Raw genomic sequence first — 22958 nt, 5'->3', positions numbered from 1 at the left:
TTAGTCTGTATAGAAAATAATAATTTGTTAATACATTACTCAAGGCATGAAGTAATTACCCGAGTAGGTACAAAGCGCTGTTCCATACTAAGTAAACTTTCACAGACAACAATAATAATATGTAGGTACGAATTACCACCAAATGATCTTTAGGTTTACTTTCAACACACATCCGACTTCGAGTCGACAATTGGGATCGATGTTGACGTGACAAATCACCTCGTAGTAGTGGTCATACTCCTTCCCGGCACGCTTTTAACTTTCCTTCGGCACTTCGTTAGCCGTGTTTATATTTATTTAGAGCGTGATAAGTTGCCCGGTGACTGAAGGGGAAGCAGGATATGTGCCTATGCCTAACACGGTTCAAGAGTCATTTGCCATTTCCATATAACTTACGTAGGTACTTACTTATTCTAGTAATTGCGTTTCTGAGAAGAGTCTCTTATAAAATTGATGACGAGTCCGTGGACCCACTGCTTTATCTCCAAGCCCTAGATACGTGAGGTCCCACTATTGGGTATAAAGGTTACCACCATATACAAGTGGTCCCACTGATGGGACTACGGGATGCCATCGTGGATTCGCAGTCCCACTATAGGTACATTACACAAAAACTTTGCGTATCACATACCTACTTAGTTTGTCAATTTAAATTGGTTTTACTATTCTAGGCTTTACTTGTTTCATCGATTTGACTACCTGACATTTAAGTTCAGAGTTTCACATTGCTTGGATATTATAAACTAGCCGATGCCCGCGACTTCGCCCGCGTGGATTTAGGTTTTTTGAAATCCCGTGGGAACTCTTTGATTTTCCGGGATAAAAAGTAGCCTATGTGCTAATCCAGGATATTATCTATCTCCATTCCAAATTTCAGCCAAATCCGTCCAGTAGTTTTTTCGTGAAGGAGTAACAAACATACACACACACACACGCACACACACACACACACACACATACAAACTTTCGCCTTTATAATATTAGTGTGATAGGTGGCTTAGATTTCTACACACAACAAGTGTAAATTAAAAATTTATAACACCCCCGACGATCCAAAGTAACTGAGTTTTCCAAAACATCATTTTCAAATAAATAATTATGTATTTAGGTAACGTCCATCTTGACAGCTTGACATTTGTCAATTGACATAATATTATGAACCTAACGGTTATCTAACCTTCTTTTCTACAAGAAAACTAGAAAAGAGCTGATAACTCTTAAACGGCTGAACCAATTTTTTTGGATTATAGCTAAGAACACTCTCGATCAAGCCACCTTTCAAACAAAAAAAACTAAATTAAAATCGGTTCATTCGTTTAGGCGCTACGATGCCACAGACAGATACACAGATACACAGATACACAGATACACAGATACACAGACACACAGATACACAGATACACACGTCAAACTTATAACACCCCTCTTTTTGGGTCGGGGGTTAAAAAAGTAGTTGATCATCCTAGTCAAAAATTATGTTACTTACTTACTTGGCTTCTGTAAACTAGAAGACGTTACGGACTTCAGCTAGTTTTTACCTATATTATCTTACTTATCATAGTATTATCTTTAGCTAGTATTTATCATCGTCCCCATTGTCAAATTTTGCCCACTAAAAGCGGCTTTATATAATTCGTATTGTAATTAAACCGTAACATGTTAATTATAGGGTAGCTACTGGTCACTGGTGAACCATTGATGCGTGTGTGCTTTTAATTACCAAAGCAAATGTCCATCAAACAGAACAGGTCGCTCGCCAAACAGCCCTCGCTCACGAATGCACTAATCGCGATAATTAATGCGCACTGCCACTTCAAACTTGGTACATTTACGCCCACTTGCGGTTTACTACGACCGTTGTTTAGGGCAAAATCATTGAAAGGAAGAATTAGATGAGGTTGTTTTAATAACGCCATTAGTAAAATTCACGAGATGAGATGACACAGCTTACTATGTCTAGATAATTTGGTCTATGACAAGATAGGTACTTCCATAATCCATACTCCGTACTAATATTATAAATGCGAAAGTGTGTCTGTCTGTCTGTCTGCCACCTTTTCATAGTGTAGATCATTGAAAATCATTGAAAGGAAGAATTGGATGATGTAGTTTTGTTTTTGAAGACGTGAAATTTTCTTTAGTACCGCTGTGATTTGAAAATCGACGAAACAAAACACTGACACCGACAAGTAATGGGCTAAGAGCCCGTGAAGGCCAGAACTTCGTTATTTTATAAGAGCTGAAAGTTTCTATATGCATTAACCCCAACACAGGTATTAGGAAAAATCAGCGACTATAAAGTTCGGCAGGTAACAAAGTTGTATAAAATCTTTCGTTAAAGAATAAAGTGTATTTTTAATATTTTCTTCGGAATAGCACCTATTAAGAAATCACGGCATGCATTGCCAGACACTTAAGATTTAGCCTTCGCCGCAGTCGGATAAAAAGAGACAAACACATGCTTTGGTAATATTATATCGTTGGAAGTTGCAATAAAATAAATATTTAGAGAGAGAATCATTCATTTCATCAATCATGAGTGAGAGCCTATCGTCTAAAGGACACCTTAATGGTCTCTGATTTATTTCTATGTTATATTAAAAAACAGTTTTCCCTACGCAAAGTTAGTAACTTATTTTAAAGTATTCGTTATAAGCAGTGTGGCATGAACTGCAGGTCGAATCGTGAATAAAATTAAATCTGCTTCTGGAGTCGTAAAAAGAGTTACAATATACACTCCGATTTCATAATAAAAGTAAGTGTGAAAACTTTATTTTTACACTTCCACTTTGTTAAATGCATTACGTATTGAACCGTAACAAAAAATATAATGAGGAAAAGTATTGAAATTCAATATTATTGTATTGTCGTGCAAAACCTTAATTGCTGTAAAGCAGTCAAGTCCGAGTTGTATTTGCACACGAGGGGCACCGTATCGTACAAGATTATGTATTTTTTAATTTTTGTAATTTACATGGTGGCCATTTTGAAAATTTTATTATATTTTGTTGTTATAATGGCAGTAAAAATGCCTACACACTTGGAGAAAATTTCAACTCTAACAATTACGGTTATTGAGATGCAGACCGACGATAGACTGACGGACAGTCACCGAAGCCTAAGTAATGGGGTCCCGTTGGAAACCTTAAAAAATTATCGAAATAGTGACGGTAATCCCAGTCCAGCGCTGAGAACATTTAATTTTGAAAAGATAATATAGGCATGTAGCTATACCGCATCTCTCTATCAAAATGTTAGCTTAATTTTTCACCTTATTTTCTAAAGGTTAATTACATCATTAACCTTTGGTTCAATGATACTCATACACTCATCTGACGATTTTATTATCTTTTTGCAGTCTGAAGACCAATATCATCAATTTGTCTCAATATTAAGTCATTAAAAGACTAATATACTAATAATACTAGAATACTGTAATAAAGTGCAGACCTAAATATCAAAGCCCATTTATTTCTGCGTTCGTATTTATTTGATGTAATAATAATTTATAATAACTATCACTTTGTTAGTCTTCTTCAATGTAGCTCGTATTAATAATTTAATACAGGATCTGATTATCTTTATCAAAAGAATGAATAATTTTCCGAATTAAGAAAAATCCTTACTGATGCTCCTTTTTTTTTAAATCAGATGAGTACAAGCACTTGACTACAATCTCACCTGGTGGTAAGTGATGATGCAGTCTAAGATGAAAGCGGGCTAGCCTGGAAGGGGTATAGCAGGGGTATGTATGGACGGGGTTTTGTACACTAACCCTATAACCTTTAGACGCGTTTCAAGGAGCGCGCAACGAAGACTAAGTTCTAATTAAGTAAACACCAAGTCCACTCAGCCCCTTGTGCCCACTCGATCATTCTCAAATTCGCCGCTCTGCTATCAAAGGCGTACTCTTACGACATCCGATATAAGGCACTCGAGCTGATATCATTTGTTTATGAACTAGAAAAACAAGAAATATAAATAATTTCTTTGTTAGAGCCTCAATATGGCTTACATAATATTTAAACTAAACTAGACAAATGTAATTCTAGTGTTATGCTTTTGGGAGCATTATGAAAGGGATACGAATATATTACATTTTAGACCTGTCATTTTGGTTTAGTTTACAGGTTCTCCACAACGAAATTAGTGATCTTATTGTTAAAAAACAGTACTTGAGCAAAGGTATGCAGTGTCTTTAAAATGGGCTAATAATGGATGCATTAAAAAATTTCATCATGAGTCCAGTAAAAAATCGAAAAATTATAATTGCAATTTAATGAAATTGGTGACCAGTGCGTAGAACTCTTTGAATTTTTTTCAGTTTTAGAGATGTTTCTTTTATCTTTACCTTATTAAGTACATAGGTAGTTAGATATAGATGCAAATACTTACCGACTCTAAAATTGGCATCCAAATCAGCACCATTTTTTTACTAACCTTAATAACTAGTTGTAAGACGAAACGTTCTATTCTAGAATATTCAAAAGTCCAAAGAAAAATATTATAATTCATAATACTTGTCCAATTTATTTTCCTACTCACAGACTATTTACATTATTCAATAAAACACAAATTACTCGTTTCCAATAACTCCCAACGTTGCGGTTTAACCGAGAAATCGATCATTTTATTTCCAAGTCCATTAGAGAACAAGATCGCTTAATCAATATCGTTAGTACACATTAGAATGATTCACACGTACCGGCCCACTTTGAACTTGAATTCTTATCTCTGTAGAGTAAAGGTGAACACTCATTTGTCTTCCCAGCACGCGCCGTACTTACATTAATACTGATGTATGTAATTCTTAATAAGATCCATAATATCGCGGTCCACGTAAAAAGGGATGTGCTGCCTAGTTCTGACAACGTTTATAAGTCATTGAAAACGTTGACCCAAGTCAGTAACTGGGGGGGGGACAGACTTAGAGATTCTCATTTGGCTGTTTGGCTTTCTCCGTACCTCAGAAATCACATTAAGCTATCAGTTCCGTTATTATTATCACGAACATATTCTGATAATAACAGTATAAACCTAATAGTTAAAACTTCATTGTTTTAGTTCAGTTGTGGGCAGAAGAATCTGTGAACCCACCGCATTACTAACCTAAGACAATTCTTGCCATTATGTGGTGGTAGTAGAAAGGGGCACAACCCTCAGAAATGAGGAATACGACGAACAGAGATAGATTATCGTACTGTAATAAATACTGTACGATGCAATACTAGCAAGTGGGCGTTAACCTTAAACATAACGTAATCAAAACGTAATAGACCAGAATAGTAATTAAGCAACTTCTAATTATTTTCTATCGGAAAAGATAATGCCATTGATTTATTAGTTGGCCTCCCCATATTAGATAATGGTAGGTACGTAAAATTTACGATGTTTGCTATGATAACTGAGTTCAATAATTGTTTCGTCTACATTAATTATAATATAGTAATTGAATACAGATCTAAGAGAACGCCAAGTATTTATGAAAATGTCAAAAAATTGCATTTAAGAAATACCCATTAGATACATACTCAAGCAACAAAATGTATATATTATATTGGATTTATCTATCTACGAGTAACAGACGCAACTTCTTTGATGTGGATTTTTGCCGTGAGAACTTTTCGATTTTATGGGACAACAAGTGTAAATTAAAAATTTATAACACCCCCGACAAGTGAAGGTTACAGTAATAACTAGAAAAGAGCTGATAACTTTCAAACGGCTGAACCGATTTTCTTGAATTATAGCTAAGAACACTCTCGATCAAGCCACCTTTCAAACAAAAAGAAACTAAAATAAATCGGTTCATTAGTTTAGGAGCTATGATGCCACAGACAGATACACGGATACACAGATACACACGTCAAACTTATAACACCACTCTTTTTTGGTCAGGGGTTAAAAATAGATCCTATCTTTTCTCGACCTGCAAGCTATCTCAGTGCCTTTCGTCTAACTTGATTAAATGAATGGGGTCGTGAAAATCTAGCAGACAGACAGTCACACTATACATTTATAATATTTTTGTTATGGAAGTATGCGTTATGCCCAACAGGTTCCAATCAGAACTTGGCCCACATTTAGCACTTATATAAGTTTTTGGTGAGATACATTATGTTGTAAGCAAACTCTGTAATATCTTAATGGTTTAAGTTTTCACCAACAGCCGTCTTGAGGGCACTACTCTTCATTTATGCAATGGATCCCTTGGTGGTACATTCTTCAGGTCCATTTCAGTACAATTTCAACTAATTTAATGTTAACTTTGCACTTTGTACGTAAGACTACAAAGAAAGTAAAAGATGGAGTACCTACTTATATAAAACAAAGTTCATTTAAAACACCTAGTAACTAGGTAACAGAATAAAATATTCTAGTAAGAACTTTTGTTCGTAGATCGGCACTTGAAACATTCTAATAAGTTTAGTTGGGAACTACTTGTATAAGTCAGAAAATTGAGTACAAGTAAAATAGAACATTTTTCTGACGTTTTAAATTATATTACTTATAGTGAATGTAAGGCTTTGGTAAAACTCTAACTGGCAGAGCATAGGAAATTGACCACAACGCGGAGCTTTTTCTTGTAGTACTGCGAGTGGTAACTAGATGGCAGCACTTGTAAATAAAAGTTGTAAAAGTTGCTTATTTTCCGTTCCTTCGAAAAATAGGTTTCTTGGGAAAGATTCTCTCCCCTAATAATAATACATTAATAATCCTTAGTTAAAAATTCTAAAACGTTATAAATGCGATATAAAGTGTATGTTTATCCGTCTATCCACTTGTTACCTTTTCATGGACAATCGTTGAATCAAAAGTGACGAAAGTTATCTAAATTATTTTATACTAGCTTTTGCCCGCAAGTACATCCACGGTATATAATTATTATGTAATTTATAAAACACTCGTGGGTAATGATCGGATCGGATCGTTAGTTACGGAAATTACACCCTAAAACTTTGAGTACCTCTTTATTATAATACATAATAATTAGTTTAGATAGGTTACTCACACAGCTAGGTAGATGAAAACAAAACTTTACGTCGAGAACACCTAAAACCCACCACAATAAAAAACCTGGTTCAAGTTGTTTCAACCTATACTATTTTATTGTAACTGGAAATTTTATTGTTCCCAGCACACTTCAAATGGCTTGCCCAAACGAACCAACGAAAGAATCTATTCGCCGAAATTCGCAGAGTCAATATAAATTAGCACTGCATGGCACCACAAAAAAACTTAATCGGACACAATGGCCACTGGTATGGACCTGCTATTCTCTTCGCAAGTGTGTGCCACTTTGACCAATATTAATTACATTTCAGGATGAAAAATATCTAGTACTAGCTGTGCCCGCGACTTCGTTCGCGTGGAATAGTGACTTTTCGGGCAGCATATTTTGAATTAATTGACATAACTTTTTTATTTATGAACCGATTGACATGAAATAAACACTAAATGTTAAGTGAAGCTTACTACAATATATTAGTGAAAACCGTATCTAAATCGAATAAGCCGTTTCTGATATTAGCGAGCACAAACACACAGACAAACAGACAAACAGACAAAAAAAAAATTACAATTTCGGGTTTGGCATCGATATAATAACAACCCCTGCTACTTATTTTTATATATTTCCATTGTACAGATACCACTTTTCTACAATTTTATTATATGTATAGATAGATTTGATTTTATCATCACTATCGTCAAGCAATAGACGTCCACTGCTAAACATAGGTCTCTTTTAGGAACTTCTACACGCCACGGGCTTTCGCCAACGGCTCCCTTCTGGTCTATTCTGGTTGGTAAACATTCGGACGTGGCCGTATAAATATGTCGTACAGGACGCTAAATCGACTGGTTGTAAGTATACGGGTACAAAGACCAGGTTCACATTGATCTGTCACGTGCAGTATGTCTAAATCGTTAACATCAAACAAAATAGATATAAAAATCCTGTCACACTACTGATTGACGCCCAGCCCAAATCCTTGGACCTAGAAAGCTGAAATTTTGCACATACTTAATGTAGGTTTCTAGAAATGTCGACAAGGAATAAGGACAGATATTTCGAAATTCTCAACAGGTGCGGAAAAATACTTATTTTAAACAACAATTAAAATATTTTTTTTCCTACAATAATGTTGTTAACTTTATTAACTTGTATAAATATTGATATCCATACTAATATTATAAATGCGAAAGTGTGTCTGTCTGTCTTTCTGTCTGTCGTCTGTCTGTCTGCTACGTTTTCACGGCCTAACCACTGAGCCGATTTTAATGAAATTTGGTACAGACTTGGAATACATCCCGGAGAAGGACATAGGCTACTTTTGATCCCAGAAATTGAAGAGTTCCTACGGGATTTTAAAAAAACCGAAATCCACGCGGGCGTAGCCGCGGGCATCCTCTAGTAGATAATATATCAACAACTGGTTCAAATCGGAACAAACCTGCAGTTATTGAATCAGTAAGAGCCGTGACTAACGAGCCGTGATATACACATTCTTGCGGTCGCGGTATTCCGTTCCGATATCTTTGTATCTGTGGCTACGACGCCGCGGCCATTCATGACCATTCTCAGATAGAAGCTAATGTAAGCAAAGGATTAAATGATTCACTACGCGATTTATTACCGAGATTTCGGATAAGAATGTGTATTTAACGGATTTCAGATTGCTGATTTCTCTTTAAATGTCTCATAAGGTAAATCCTATAATACAATAGAGGAAAAGAGTCTGATTTATGTTTGAAGATTTTGCCTGAAACGCGAGTTTTTTGAAACATATATTTTTTTAAATCATGTTTTCCTACTACAGAATATGTTCTTTTCACTATGGACCTCATAAGAATTCTTAAAGTAACTCAACGGGTAATAGAAAGAGCTAGGTATGCTCGGAGTTTCATTAAGTGATCAAATCAGAAATGAGATTCGTAGAAAAACCAGTGACCGACATAGCCCATCGAGTTACAAAGCTGAAGTGGCAATGGGCAGAGCATATTATATTAGAGTTGCAGGAGCCGATAGACCTTGGAGTTCCAAGCTGCAGGAATGGTGAACTTGCACCCGAAAGCGTAACTTTGGCAGACCACCTACTAGGACCTAGGTGGTTAGACGACACCAAACGAATGGCAAGAATCCACTGGTTTCAGATAATGAGGCCATTAGAAATTTCACCTAGATTTCACTTTACATTTGTTTTCATTAAAATTAAGTAGGTAGGTACAAAGTGTATAAAAATGTAGTTTTCTCACGCATATAGATGTGGGTGGTGAAATTATGTCGGTAGTAGTAGGAAGGTTCTACTTTTCTAGTAACTAGACAGTTGAAATAGCAGATTGGTCACGTTCATTTTCAAAACTAGGTAGGTATTTAGTACTAGGAAATGAACGGCTATAAGTACTAAACAAGATTCAAATTACACTTGCTTAATAAGAAAATTTTTTCTTTTAAGAGGGCTCTCTACGTCACTCGTTTCATACAATCGTAGTTCCAATTTCATTTGAATATTAAGCAACCAAAGTCCATGAAATTTTGCAGACATATTCTAGAAACTAATATCTATGTCTGTGGTTTTCCAGATTTCTGTTAAAATATTCGGTTTCAAAGTTACGCGGTCTTAAAAATTTTCATACAAATCTTTGAGCCCCTGTAATTTTAAAACTACATATTTTAAGAAAAATCTAAAACACCACAGACACAGATATTAGTTTCTAAAATATGTCTGCAAAATTTCATGGACTTTGGTTGCTTAATATTCAAATGAAATTGGAACTACGATTGTATGAAACGAGTGACGGAGAGAGCCCTGTTAAAGCTATTTCTAAGTAGCCGAATGAGTTTGATGACTCAATGAGAAAAGGTTACCAATTCTAAGGTGAGACATACCTTGTACTACCTACTGTTATCAAGATTTATGACTCTTGCGGTAACATAAAGTGCGTATTGTAATGTTATAGCTGATTCATATTTTTTATTAGCTCACTTACGTACGAGGGTTTTTTGCACCTTCCTGTATCCTGGCAACTTCTTGTGAGTGGTAGGTTTTGATATTTTTGATAGAAATTTCGGTTCGTGGATCTTATATATTTTTTTACGTTAGGCTATTATTCTAATAAGACTAAATTATAATTTTATTATTGTGAATGATTACTAAGGGTCACAGGACCGAGCATAATATCATCATCATCTCAGTTCATCGTCAGCCCACTGCTCAGCACGGGTCTCCTCTAAAAATGAGAAGGGCTTTGAGCCTTAGGCCATGTCTTCATAGTCCACCACGCAGGCCAAAAGTCGCCCGTCCTATCTGTCTAGCGTGAGGTCTGCCTTGGGGCCCAAATATCTATCGGTTTTTTAACCCCCGACCTAAAAATAGGGGTGTTATAAGTTTGAGGTGTGTATCTGTCTGTGGCATTGTAGCTCCTAAACTAACGAACCAATTTTAGTTTCGTTTTTTTTTTGTTTGAAAGGTGGCTTGATGGCTTGGTTCAGCCGTTTGAAAGTTATTTACTTTTTAGAGAGTTTTGTGTTGGGGGTTTTTTAATTTTGAATTTATGTTATTGAATTAAGTGTTCTGCTTTTTGCCATTTCAGCTTCGCAACTCATTGAACTATGTTGCGGTTACTCTGTTTCTCCTACGGATCTTCTCATTCCTAATTTGATCACGTAGAAAAACTCCAAGCATAGCTCTCTCCCGCTCTTTCTTGAGTTAGTATGTAAAGACAAAAAACCACACTAAAAACTTTACGACTACAATGAAAGTTTTATAATCGCCACGCCTTTACAAAAACCATTACAAAATTACCATACACCGTGGTTAAATGTTATCATAACCAAATCTAGCATTTCCACATCTGATAAAATTAAGTGTCCCTTCACAAAAGACTCTATTAGGCGTTATGTTGCTGTAGCGCCGTAAAAAGGAGTGTTCGCGATAAAGACATTATTACATTATAATATCCACCGAGTTATATAGACGCCATTAAGATAGCGATAGGCCTTATCGGAAAGGTTTGTGCCAAGACGAAATATTTACAAAACGAGATACTGAGAGCTACTAGTCTCGACTAACAGAATGTCACTAACTTTTTACTTTTTTTTTACTGTTAAAAAGATAATATTATTTTAATTTATAATGCGCGAGCTTTAACTGCAAACTAATATTTAGATTATATAGAAAAAAATATTATGTACAAAATACCACTGATTTTATTTTGCAATATTATTTAGCTAATCTGGTTCTGTAACTTTAGGCACAGATATAATATAGTACATATGTGCGTATAGATTTGTTAGGTATATAGGTCATGTCTAGTAATTATAATCTTTCGTCTCTTTGTCTACAGTGTATGAGATTAATGCACAGATTACCTACTACTAATTCACATTTCACCCACATTCGGAAGTATACTGAACACGATGAAGCAAGATAATTCGTCGTGTCCAAAATTATACTATCTTGACTACTACTAGCAGTATCTATTTACTTATTTAACCCACTCATTTCATACTTTAGTTAAGTCTACTTTTGGAAATTAAATAGTTCTTTCAAACGTGCTGTGACTGCAAGATAGTATCATGGCCTAGTTGTTCTTGTTGTAACTTAATAAAGCAACGCAAGTAGGTACACATACTCGTACTTACATGATATAATATTACTTACCTACTTCTACAGTGCATTCATAGATTAGTCGATCAAAGTTCAATTCAAAAACTTCATCTAGGTACACTGATCTATATTAATATTATAACTATACCTAACTTACTTACTATAACAAACTTTTCAAACAGGGGATAATCGTTGGCATTAATGATCCAATTTTGAAAAATCTTTTACTGATAGATACCTACCTACATTATCCCCGAGTGCTATATGTAAGTACCTACGCTATAAATTGTATTAACTAAAAAATAAATAAATAAATAAAACTATTTACTTAAGGCAGCATCACAGAAATCGAAATAAAATATTATACTACAAAATTAAAAAAAAACGCGTTTGTCGTTGTTATAAACAAATCTAATAAGCACAATATTTCAAGTTTCCACAGTAAGCGACTTTACAACATCAACACAAATAGACTCATTTCTGCAAGCAATGAAATGACTGGTAATAAATTTTCGCATAGTAATGTCTGTAAATAGAAATTAGCTACCATCACTCGGACATAGGCCTACAAGAGGCACAACGATAGCGAGAAAATAATATTATTATACTAAAGGATGCCCGCGACTTCGTCCGCGTGGATTTACATTTTTATAGATCCCGTGGGAACTCTTTGATTTTCCGGGATAAAAAGTAGCCTATGACCGTCCCCGGGATGTAAGCTAACCCTGTACCAAATTTCGTCAGAATCGATCACACGTTGGACCGTGAACAGGTAGCAGACAGGCAGACAGACAGACACAGACAGATAGACAGACAGATACACTTTCGCATTTATAATATTAGTATGGAGGATTTAAAGGGGTGAATGCACGTTTTCAATTTTAGTTTTTTTTTATACATTGAAATAATTTGTTGCATCGAACTTGACAAACTCCTTATTTGAAAGATCCAGTTGCATGACAGGTAAAAGTTACAGTTATACTCTATCCGCGGAAAGAAGTTAATATATCGCCCTCTCTGTTATGTAATCCTATACACATGATAGAGACAAAAATCTGGGCGCTAACCGTTTTGAGACACCGGCAGCCAATCACAAAATATATATTTTAAGAGTACATTCTAAATTCATTTCGAAAACAACTTCGTTTGTGATTGGTTCGTGACTCAACATGGAAAAGTCTCAGTAGGTGCTAACTATTTGAAATCACCAACCAATCACAAACGAATACGATACCATGTTCTCGAACTGAATTTTGAATGTTTTTTGAAAACATTTTCGAATTGAATTTCGAATGTTTTTTGAAAACATGTTTCAAACCCACTGAGATTTTTGTCTCTATCATTTGTATGAGATTTCGTAAAAGAGAGTGCTATATTAACTTCTTTCCGCGGATAGAGTACTATAGTTATAAAAATCATTTTATTATTCAAATGTAGGTCTTGTCCCACGGCATCGCTGACACGCATTTCCGCTCCATGCTTAAACTTGATCCTAAACTTAACAGGGCTCTCTCCGTCACTCGTTTCATACAGTCGTAGTTCCAATTTCATTTGAATATTAAGCAACCAAAGTCCATGAAATTTTGCAGACATATTCTAGAAACTAATATCTGTGTCTGTGGTGTTTTAGATTTTTCTAAAAATATGTAGTTTTAAAATTACAGGGGCTCAAAGGTTTGTATGAAAATTTTTAAGGCCGCGTAACTTTGAAACCGAATATTTTAACAGAAATCTGGAAAACCACAGACATTAGATATTAGTTTCTAGAATATGTTTGCAAAATTTCATGGACTTTGGTTGCTTAATATTCAAATAAAATTGGAACTACGATTGTATGAAACATAAAAATAAAAGTTCTATGAGTGAAATAAGTACAGAAATTTTATCTAGCTAAATCTCCACGCACGATGTCAAATACGTAGCTGATCCCCATACATTTGTCACGCATCGACTACAAAGCTTTACGTGTCGAATGTGATAAAGCTAAGTATCGAAGTGGGCGTTCAATATTTGCAAGTGGCGACGTGTGGGCCGATACTTAGCGAAAGATCACACTAGGGGCAAGTTAAAGTAATTTATTAGTACCGGTTCCATGAAGATGATGCGCGACAAAAAGTTGTAGGTATACAGACGTCGGTCTCTACGAACACCTAACTATACTCTATCCGTGGAAAGAAATTAGTGTAGGGCTCTCTCTGTTACGTAATGCCATACAAATGATAGAGGCGAAAATCTCAGTGGGTTTTAAGTATGTTTTCAAAAACCATTCAAAATTAAATTCGAAAATGTTTTCAAAAAAACATTCGAAATTCCATTCGAAAATGTTTTACCATGTTGTTACCATGTTCTCTAACTGAATTTCGAATGTTTTTTATTTGAAATTCAGTTCGAGAACATGGTAACTCAAAATAGTTAGCGCTTACTGAGATTTTAGTCTATTTTAGTTATGTAGCTATTTTTGTTATTGATTTCTAACTATAACTGTATCTGTAATGTTAAGGCAATTGTCGTGCTAAGCGACAGGACAAAAAGTATTGAGACCGTAGTCTGTAAGTGTGTCGTTGAGCTTAGATACTTAGGAGCTATCATCGCGTACAAGTCCGGTTGCTACTTGAAGTTCTTCGTTCGATTGCATGACTCGTGACATCTGTAGATACTCGTAACTCGTGTTGCTGTCATACTCGAGTAGAGAACAAATAGTTCCTTATTTATGTTTTCTCTGTGACTTTATATGATTTTACTTACTACATTTTAGCAACAGGACTCGGAACAAGTGCAAGCAAGTAAGTATGGCAATAAAATGAAATTTATTTACATGGTGTAACATGAAACATTGACTCTTAAAACTTAATATTAGGACCTATGCAGAAAAATTGTTTCACGATGCATCTCAAGCTATTGCACTTATACATACTTCATTTATCCATACCTACCGTGTAAATAATATAATACATATCTATGAATATAATGTATCGTAAATTTTGATTTTGTCAAAATATTTTCATAAAATGATCTAAATCTTACCCCTCTTTTCTATCTAAAATCTCTACAAAATCCCTTTGTATCCTAAATCGCGACAGCTTTACGTTGTCATCAAAGGGGTGTTAAGAAAATTTTAATATCCTCACAAATCGCTCATAGCACGCTTCGTGTGATGAAAATATCTCGGATAAGGTTCTCGGCATACTACCAAGCAATACGCCGCAAAGGAGACATAGCGCTTGCCTTACCTTTACTATTTTAGGGGATAGTAGTTACGTATCACTTCAGCGTCACACAACATCATCACTAAAATCCATTGAATTGAATCGAATAAGTTGGTTCATAAAGTTTAGACATAATATTATATACTTCATTCAAACATTTGTTGTACACCTACACCCTTAAAATTTAAGCTACAGACAAATTACTGTATGGTATATCGCATCTGATGCAACGCTCGATCAATTCATGCGAACCTCGAATATCTGTGGTCTAGAGCTGCACTACAAACTCTAATGTGCAAGCCTTCTAATATAAAATGTATGACTACGATCGCACCATAACCCACTATAACACTAATGTTTGCGCCTTAAAACTTGCAATAAATAAGAGGTTCGTCTGGTACTACAGATGTTTATGAAGCACTCCATATCAGTGACTTGCCTCCTTATACCTACTCAGTTTAATAAATGTATATTTAGTGGACCCAGTGGTCTCATACCTCAGCAGAATAAAAAATTGTATAAAGCTACTCCCCTCTTAGGGGATTGGAGCTTTTTGTCGGCACACTATCAATCATAGTTTAGTGGGTTTATGCCAATAGCAAAACCTGCACACTCACGGCCCTTTTATAAGGATCTTGTCAGACATCGTGATGAAAAGGGATATGCCAATCAAACTGTCCCGTTGACTAATGTTGGGATTCCTAGGAAAATTTCCTGAGTGCTATATAAAAGGCCTGGTTTAATGTTAAATTGAAAACAATCTTCTCTCTGACCGATTTTTACCATCTTAATAATAAAAATCTATTCCTCTTAGCTCTCATTGGCTCAAAGGCTAAGGAGTGAACTGAACGGTAGAAGGTTTAAAGAGAGGAAAGATGAATATCAGTCATGTTTTACTGCAAACCTGTTGCCTACCATGTTTGTCACTTAGTAGCAAGATCGACATAACGCCATAATTTTTTTGTTCTTACAACTCTCTTTTATGATGAAAAAATTACTTTGCAATCTAAGTTACATCCACATTTATAACTTTCAAAAAGCATTCTATATATATTTTCATAGTTCTTTAGTCTTCTTTATTATTCTGGCTCCATTTATCTCCGTTTGTTTCATTCATTTAAAGATCTTACAACTTGATATTAAAATTGTAACAATCTTTCAAATGGAATAAGACTCAAACAGCATCTGTTACTCGGAAACGCCCTAAACATTGATAATTCCTAAGGGGCTAGACTATTCAATATTATCTGTGGTAATCTTATGCACTTCAATACATTTTATTGCTTAATCCATTTTCAATCTTCGAACTTGGGAAATAAGGTATAGTTTGTGTGTAAAGAATAAATTGGTTTTAGTGTCTTCGTGGGGTTGACATCAGACGCTATGCTTTAATTTTCTTTTAATCTCAAACGCCTTGATGTAATCATCGGAGGGTTCCGTATAACGAATTAAACGGATCGCATTGGAGTCGCAAATGAGGCTATTTTATTTCTCCTGCGATGTCTCAATGAATGAGAGGGTGGTAAATGAAATTTCGATTGTTTGTGTTCTTTACTGGTTTATTATTTATTGGTGTATGAAATCGACGCAAACTACGTCGCGCTGGTTGGTCTGAAGGAAAAAAAAGACTTTTTGCCACATAACTAATAGTGGTACTGTTCACATACTAAATTAATGAATATCTTATTAACTAAAAGTTTTTGATTTTAAATCCGTTTCCCCTCTACTGCAGAGGTTGGTTACATTGGGATTACGTACTGATGCGAGCAAAATTGATGGTGATGCTATGTGCTGGTATATGCATAGTCGTGCTGTGTCGGCGAATTTTTTTTTTAAAGAATATTAGCCATACGAATCATGACTAACATTCCCCTTTCCCCTCCAACTAAGCGTAAAGCTTGTGCTAGGATTGGGTACGACAATAGTGCAACGGGTGGGTTTGAACCGCCGATCTTTCGGATTACAGTCCGCTTCTATAACCGTTGAGCTATTGAGGCTTTTCCACACTAGTACTTAGAAATTTTTCCTACTTATCTGACAGCAGCTGGGTTCTGATAATGATGCCTTTGGAATACAATATAATTCGCGGAGATGAAAATACTTAGGTACCTACTTGAATTTTTGTACATATTTTATGCATCAGATCTTTATCAAGCAAGTATAAGCAAGGTATATTTTCACATAAATTAATGTTAGTATTTATTGCCTAAAATGTATGGATATAACATGTATGGATTAGATTAGATGAATAAATATAGCAAAATGTCAAAAGCCACACACACGCACACAACATACGCACAACACAAAGGAGAGTTCCTATTATTTCCATCCTTTTTATGAAATGTATTAGCAAATAGAAACCCTTTCATTACATATCGTCCCGATTTAACATATAAGTGTGTATGTAGAATAAATATATAATATGAGTGCGTGTTTTATCGCTAACACAGCCATTTTGTTTGAATTTCTGTACGGTTTCATTTTCGGAAGACCTTTCAGATCTTTGCTTGAATAAAGCATTGCAAATATTCATAGATGACTTTACGAGTTCCGTACCTGAAGAAGAAAAACGGAACTCTTATAGGAACACTTTGTCTGTCTGTCTGTCTATCTGTCCGTCCATCCATTCATCCGTCCGTCCGTCCGTCCGTTTGTCTATCTATCCTCACTAGTTAACGCCTAGATTTAGCGTTCCAGTACGAAACTAATGGGGTATGGGCGCTAAGTGCGAGTTTTCCGACATTTTGCATGCTAAATCAAAAGGTATTAAGTATAAAAATAAATAAAAATATGTTTTAGAATGTACACGTAAAGGCCTTTCATATGGTACCTCACTTGGTATAGTTATCTGACTTTGAAAATACTCATTATTTGTTCATGAACATATTTTAATTTTTTTTGTCATGTATTCCACAAATTAACGGTTTTCGGATTTTCCTTTATTTGTGCTATAAGACCCACCTACCTGTCAAATGTCATGATTCTAGGTCAACGGGAAGTACCCTATAGGTTTTCTTGATAGACACGACAGACGGACAAACGGACAGACAGACAACAAAGTGATCCTATAAGGGTTCCATTTTTCCTTTTGAGCCCTAAAAAGGAATTGAGAGTCAAAAAATAAACACTGAAATTATTCCACTAATACGTTTAAGGGAGACGCATCAATAAAGTTTGCGTATACATTAGTTGACCGTTATTCGGACGGACGTCAATTCAGAACGTGGTTTTGCATAAACATTTAAGCTCCGGCCACACCATGGGGAAGATTAATTTATACCCATGCTACAGCAAATTGATTGACATCGGCCGCTTGTATAATCTTAGCCAAATACGATGGAGTGATTGAGAGCAAATCGTGCGAAATGTGATAGTCTTGTATTATGTAGGTAATCGCCATCATCATCATCATTATCAATCGATTGACGTCTACTGCTGGACATAGGTCTCTTGTAGGGACTTCCATACACCACGGTCTTGCGCCGCCTGAATCCAGCGGCTGCCTACGACTCGGCTGATGTCGTCCGTCCACCTGGTGGGGGGTCTTCCAACGCTGTGCTTCCCGGTACGAGGTCGCCGTTTCAGCACCTGGGACCCCAAAGTCAATCGATTTTTCAAACTATGTGCCCTGACTATTGCCACTTCAGCTTCCCCGCTTAGCTATGACGGTTACACTGGTTCTCCTACGGATCTCCTCATTTCTGATTGATATATTTAATAAATTGTAGTAAATAGGTGATCATCAAAGTATACTTATAAATTAAATTCAATACTATTTTCTTTTCAGGTGCATCAAAAGAAAAAGAGAACATAATACCGCCTTATAAAAGAAAACTGAAAAGAGCTCGCAAGAAACTCGGCAACTGTACTACCTCGTAGGCTGCTTAGTAAAAAATTTTAAGCAAGTTTCTACAGTAACTTAGATTCATCATCATTATCGTCTCGACTTATCGCCGGCCCACTACTGAGTATGGGCCTGCTCTCAAAATGAGAAGGATTTAGGCCATAAATTATGACCCGCATGTGCGGAACCAAGTGCGGAACTTAGATATTATTATACTTATACAACTTAGATATATTATTATTATTTTGAACCGTTATTGACAGGTTACATCAACTACGATCGTTTATAATTTCAAATTCTTTGATAAGCGGTTGTAAGTATGGGTCGACGAGTAAAATTGTATAGAGATGGGAATTATTGCTACTTTTAAATCATTTTCATTTGGGGGTTTGGTTTCAGTTGGTTTGGTTATTGCTTTATAATTTTACAATTTTTAATAATTTTCAATTTTCGCAATTATATACAATCGTTCGTTACATTAATTTCACTAGAAATATATTATAATCAAGATCAATAGCGCTGATATTTCAAAGATAGTTTTTCGCAGTTATAAATTGTAAGTATGAAAATTCATTAGTTATCCGTGAAAAGAAACAAACGATTATTTGCTACATTAAAATTTAACTAGATGTTTGCCTTTTAGAACTCGGAGCGATGCAAGTGTTCTCGCTCGCGCATTCTTTACCGTCTTAGCTTGAGTTGACGATTTGATGAATGATTTTCAAACTTTGTGAGATTGTGCTTCGTCATTTTTCTCAGGCTACTTTAACTAGGTAGCAAGTGTTACAAATGAAAAAGCTTTTCATGTGATTTTTCACATGCTACCTGTGAAATGATCCATCTCTATTAGATAGGGTTTAGACTTTACAATGTCTACAAGTGACCCAGGCGGCGCGCATCGCTGGGCAGAATTCGTATTACCATAGATCTGACGTTAGACGATATTTGCGATAATAATATTGAAATTCATGCGGTCAAGGAAAATATAAACATAAACTAACGGTTAACGACATGTTTTAACTGGGATATAAAATGATATTACCGTTTTAAATTGTTTTAATGTCACTTTAAATTTGCCGTAGGGTCTGCCCCGACTGCCTCTGTGTAGAACTGTAGATGTAGTCATCAAATCGAAGATACCAAACTATTAGAAATTACTTCAACGCAATAGGGTAAGGATGATGAATGTTAATAATATAAGTGGTGATAACGGCATCCTATTTGGATGGTCCAGGTTCGACACGCACCTTTATTTTTCGGAGATACGAGCATATGATTTGTGAGTTTAAAGCAAAATTAAATATCACTTGCTTTAACGGTGAAGGAAAACATCGTAAGGAAACTTGCATACCAATGAAATGTGCCAACCCGCACTTGGCCAGCGTAGTGGACTTTAGCCTATTATTCTACGATGAGACCTGTTCTCGGTAGTAGACTGGCGTTGGGTCAAAAAAAATATGTGATGAAATCCACGCTGCAGGAAATAGAGATTATGGAAGAACATCATAGCAAGAGTCATAACGAACGGGAGCGTCAAAACTGAGTGACCGACGCGAAAAGAAGATCATCATCATCATCTTACAAACCCAACAATTGACCATCAATAAGTGTAGTAATGTACCTATTTCGAATAAATTATTTGACTTTGACTTTGATACATTACGATTGATTTCCACAAGCCAATACCACAAAATAAATGTGAAAATACTCAAACTTTTGCAAAGGGTCAGCCTTAAAATAATTGTACATTGCAATTTCAGTCGTCACGGTACATTTGACATGCCGTTTTGCTCAACGCATTATGCATCACCCCGTAGGTATTTATCACCGAAAACACATCGGATAATGAATCTTATTGCTGTCAAGATAAATGTGCGGTTGAATGAACTGGCATTAATTAAACGGTCTCTCACAGGCCCGTCCTGCGCCGCCGGCTAAATGGCTTGACGAAATACTTGTATCCATTTCAGGTGCTTCTGGGAAAAATTATTTTCAGGACGCTTGAAATTATTGCAACTTGATTAAGAGGTCTCTCTCCGTCACTCGTTTCCACTCGTTTCATACAATCGTAGTTCCAATTTCATTTGAATATTAAGCAACCTAAGTCCATGAAATTTTGCAGACATATTCTAGAAACTAATATCTATGTCTGTGGTTTTCCAGATTTCTGTTAAAATATTCGGTTTCAAAGCTACGCGGTCTTAAAATTTTCATACAAATCTTGGAGCCCCTGTAATTTTAAAACTACATATTTTTAGAAAAATCTAAAACACCACAGATACAGATATTAGTTTCTAGAATATGTCTGCAAAATTTCATGGACTTAGGTTGCTTAATATTCAAATGAAATTGGAACTACGATTGTATGAAACGAGTGGAAACGAGTGACGGAGAGAGCCCTGTTAAAGTCAAAAAGTATATTATGCTTCTTTTTTATATGATGACATTGATCCCTTGGCGATCTCACCCGGCAATTTTGTACTCATCTGTTAATTTTACACTCCGTTATTTTTATCAATATGAAGTTTTTCAAATAGTTTTTGGAAAAAGACTACCGTTTAAGAAATCAAAGTGTTTGCGTATTTCAGTAAATTTCATATCTAAATCTTTTTATTGTTCCATATAATTTCGTTTTCTACCATACATTATTCCAAACCTCATCGATACAAGATAAGTTTCTAGCAAACAATTACGTAACTGGCTACTAAACATTAAACTTGCTAACTTAATCATCTATGCGTTTGCTCCGGTACTAACCTTAGCACTTAAGCAAATGGCTATTGATACTTGAGTAAATGCTCGATAGTTGTTTATTAATATGGTCATCTGACTAGCAAGCCAAGTTGGAAGGTCTCCAAAGAGGTCTTGTCCAATTTGGCAAGATGTCCTAACTGTCGGCATGCACCTGTGTCTTCATTGCAATCACGCTTTTGGCAGATAATGCTGTTTTTAGTGTCCTAAATGGTGAATATCTTGGTTGCATATATCTTTGCTGTCTAACTTATCTGTATACGAACTGTACTTATGTCTCTTCGCATGTATTTTAACTGTTAGAATTTCCCTTTTTAGGGTTTCGTACCTCAAAAGGAAAAACGGAACCCTTATAGGATCACTTTGTTGTCTGTCTGTCTGTCTGTCCGTCCGTCGCGTCGGACGGACTGGACGAATCGATATTCATAGTTGAAGCACAGAATATAAATACAATACAATAAATAGTAGTTAAGTGCTGATTAGTAGCTGTGATAGCCTAGTGGTTAGAACGTCCGCCTCTTAATCGGAGGTCGGGGGTTCGATCCTGGGCACGCACCACTAACTTTTCAGTTATGTGCGTTTTAAGCAATTAAATATCACTTGCTTTAACGGTGAAGGAAAACATCGTGAGGAAACCTGCATGCCTGAGAGTTCTCCATGTTCTCAAAGGTGTGTGAAGTCTGCCAATCCGCATTGGGCCAGCGTGGCAGACTATGGCCTAAACCCTTCTCATTCTGAGAGGAGACCCGTACTCAGTAGTGGGGCGAAAATGGGTTGATCATGATGAAATAGTAGTTAAAAGATCTTCACATTATAGCTATCAATCTACCGCGATTTGTATCCCGGAAAATAAAAGAGTTTCTATGGTACCTATCTGAAAAAAAAATCAAAATTTACCTACAAAGTCGCGGCATCATCTAGATTCTATTTATTAATAAAAACCCTCTCTTCAAGTTATTCTTAAAAAATAATATATGCACTTCTGAAATATATTACAGCGCAAATAAATTTTCTTCTAAGTGAACTTAGCCATATCGTGTCGTAAAGTCGTCGTTACGTAATCTGCATAAAAGTTTGAATGGGGCAAGGGATGAAAGCCCCGAGCCGCGTCTGGCATGCGAATAGCTTTTTATATTCGCTAATATTGACTCTTCCACTCACAAGAGGCATGTTGCCGTCTTTGGTAGGAGTCTTAGCATGTGCATGCTTCTTTACATTCTTTGATCCTTATTTTACTAGTTTTAAGTCTCCTCGATATTTTTTTAAATTTGCCTTCTAACTTATGCTTATGTGGTGCAATGCCTCTTTTGTTTAAACGCCTCGTGTGCCAGCTATTGTATGTTGAGTATGGCAGAAACCTTCACACGAGTGCCAAAAATAACTAAAAGTACCTATATAGCTTCAACTCAATTGGACGAATGATGCATTAACACATAAGTAATGAAGAAACAAAGATTAATTTTTTATACAATGTGTAGGACTGGTAATAACTATCAAATAGCGTTTTCTATACTTAAAACAGAGTCTACCTATTTATTTTACTTT

Source organism: Maniola jurtina, chromosome 12 (genome assembly GCF_905333055.1).
Source record: "Maniola jurtina chromosome 12, ilManJurt1.1, whole genome shotgun sequence".
NCBI lineage: Eukaryota > Metazoa > Arthropoda > Insecta > Lepidoptera > Nymphalidae > Maniola > Maniola jurtina.
Note: the sequence above shows the minus strand (reverse complement) of the source record.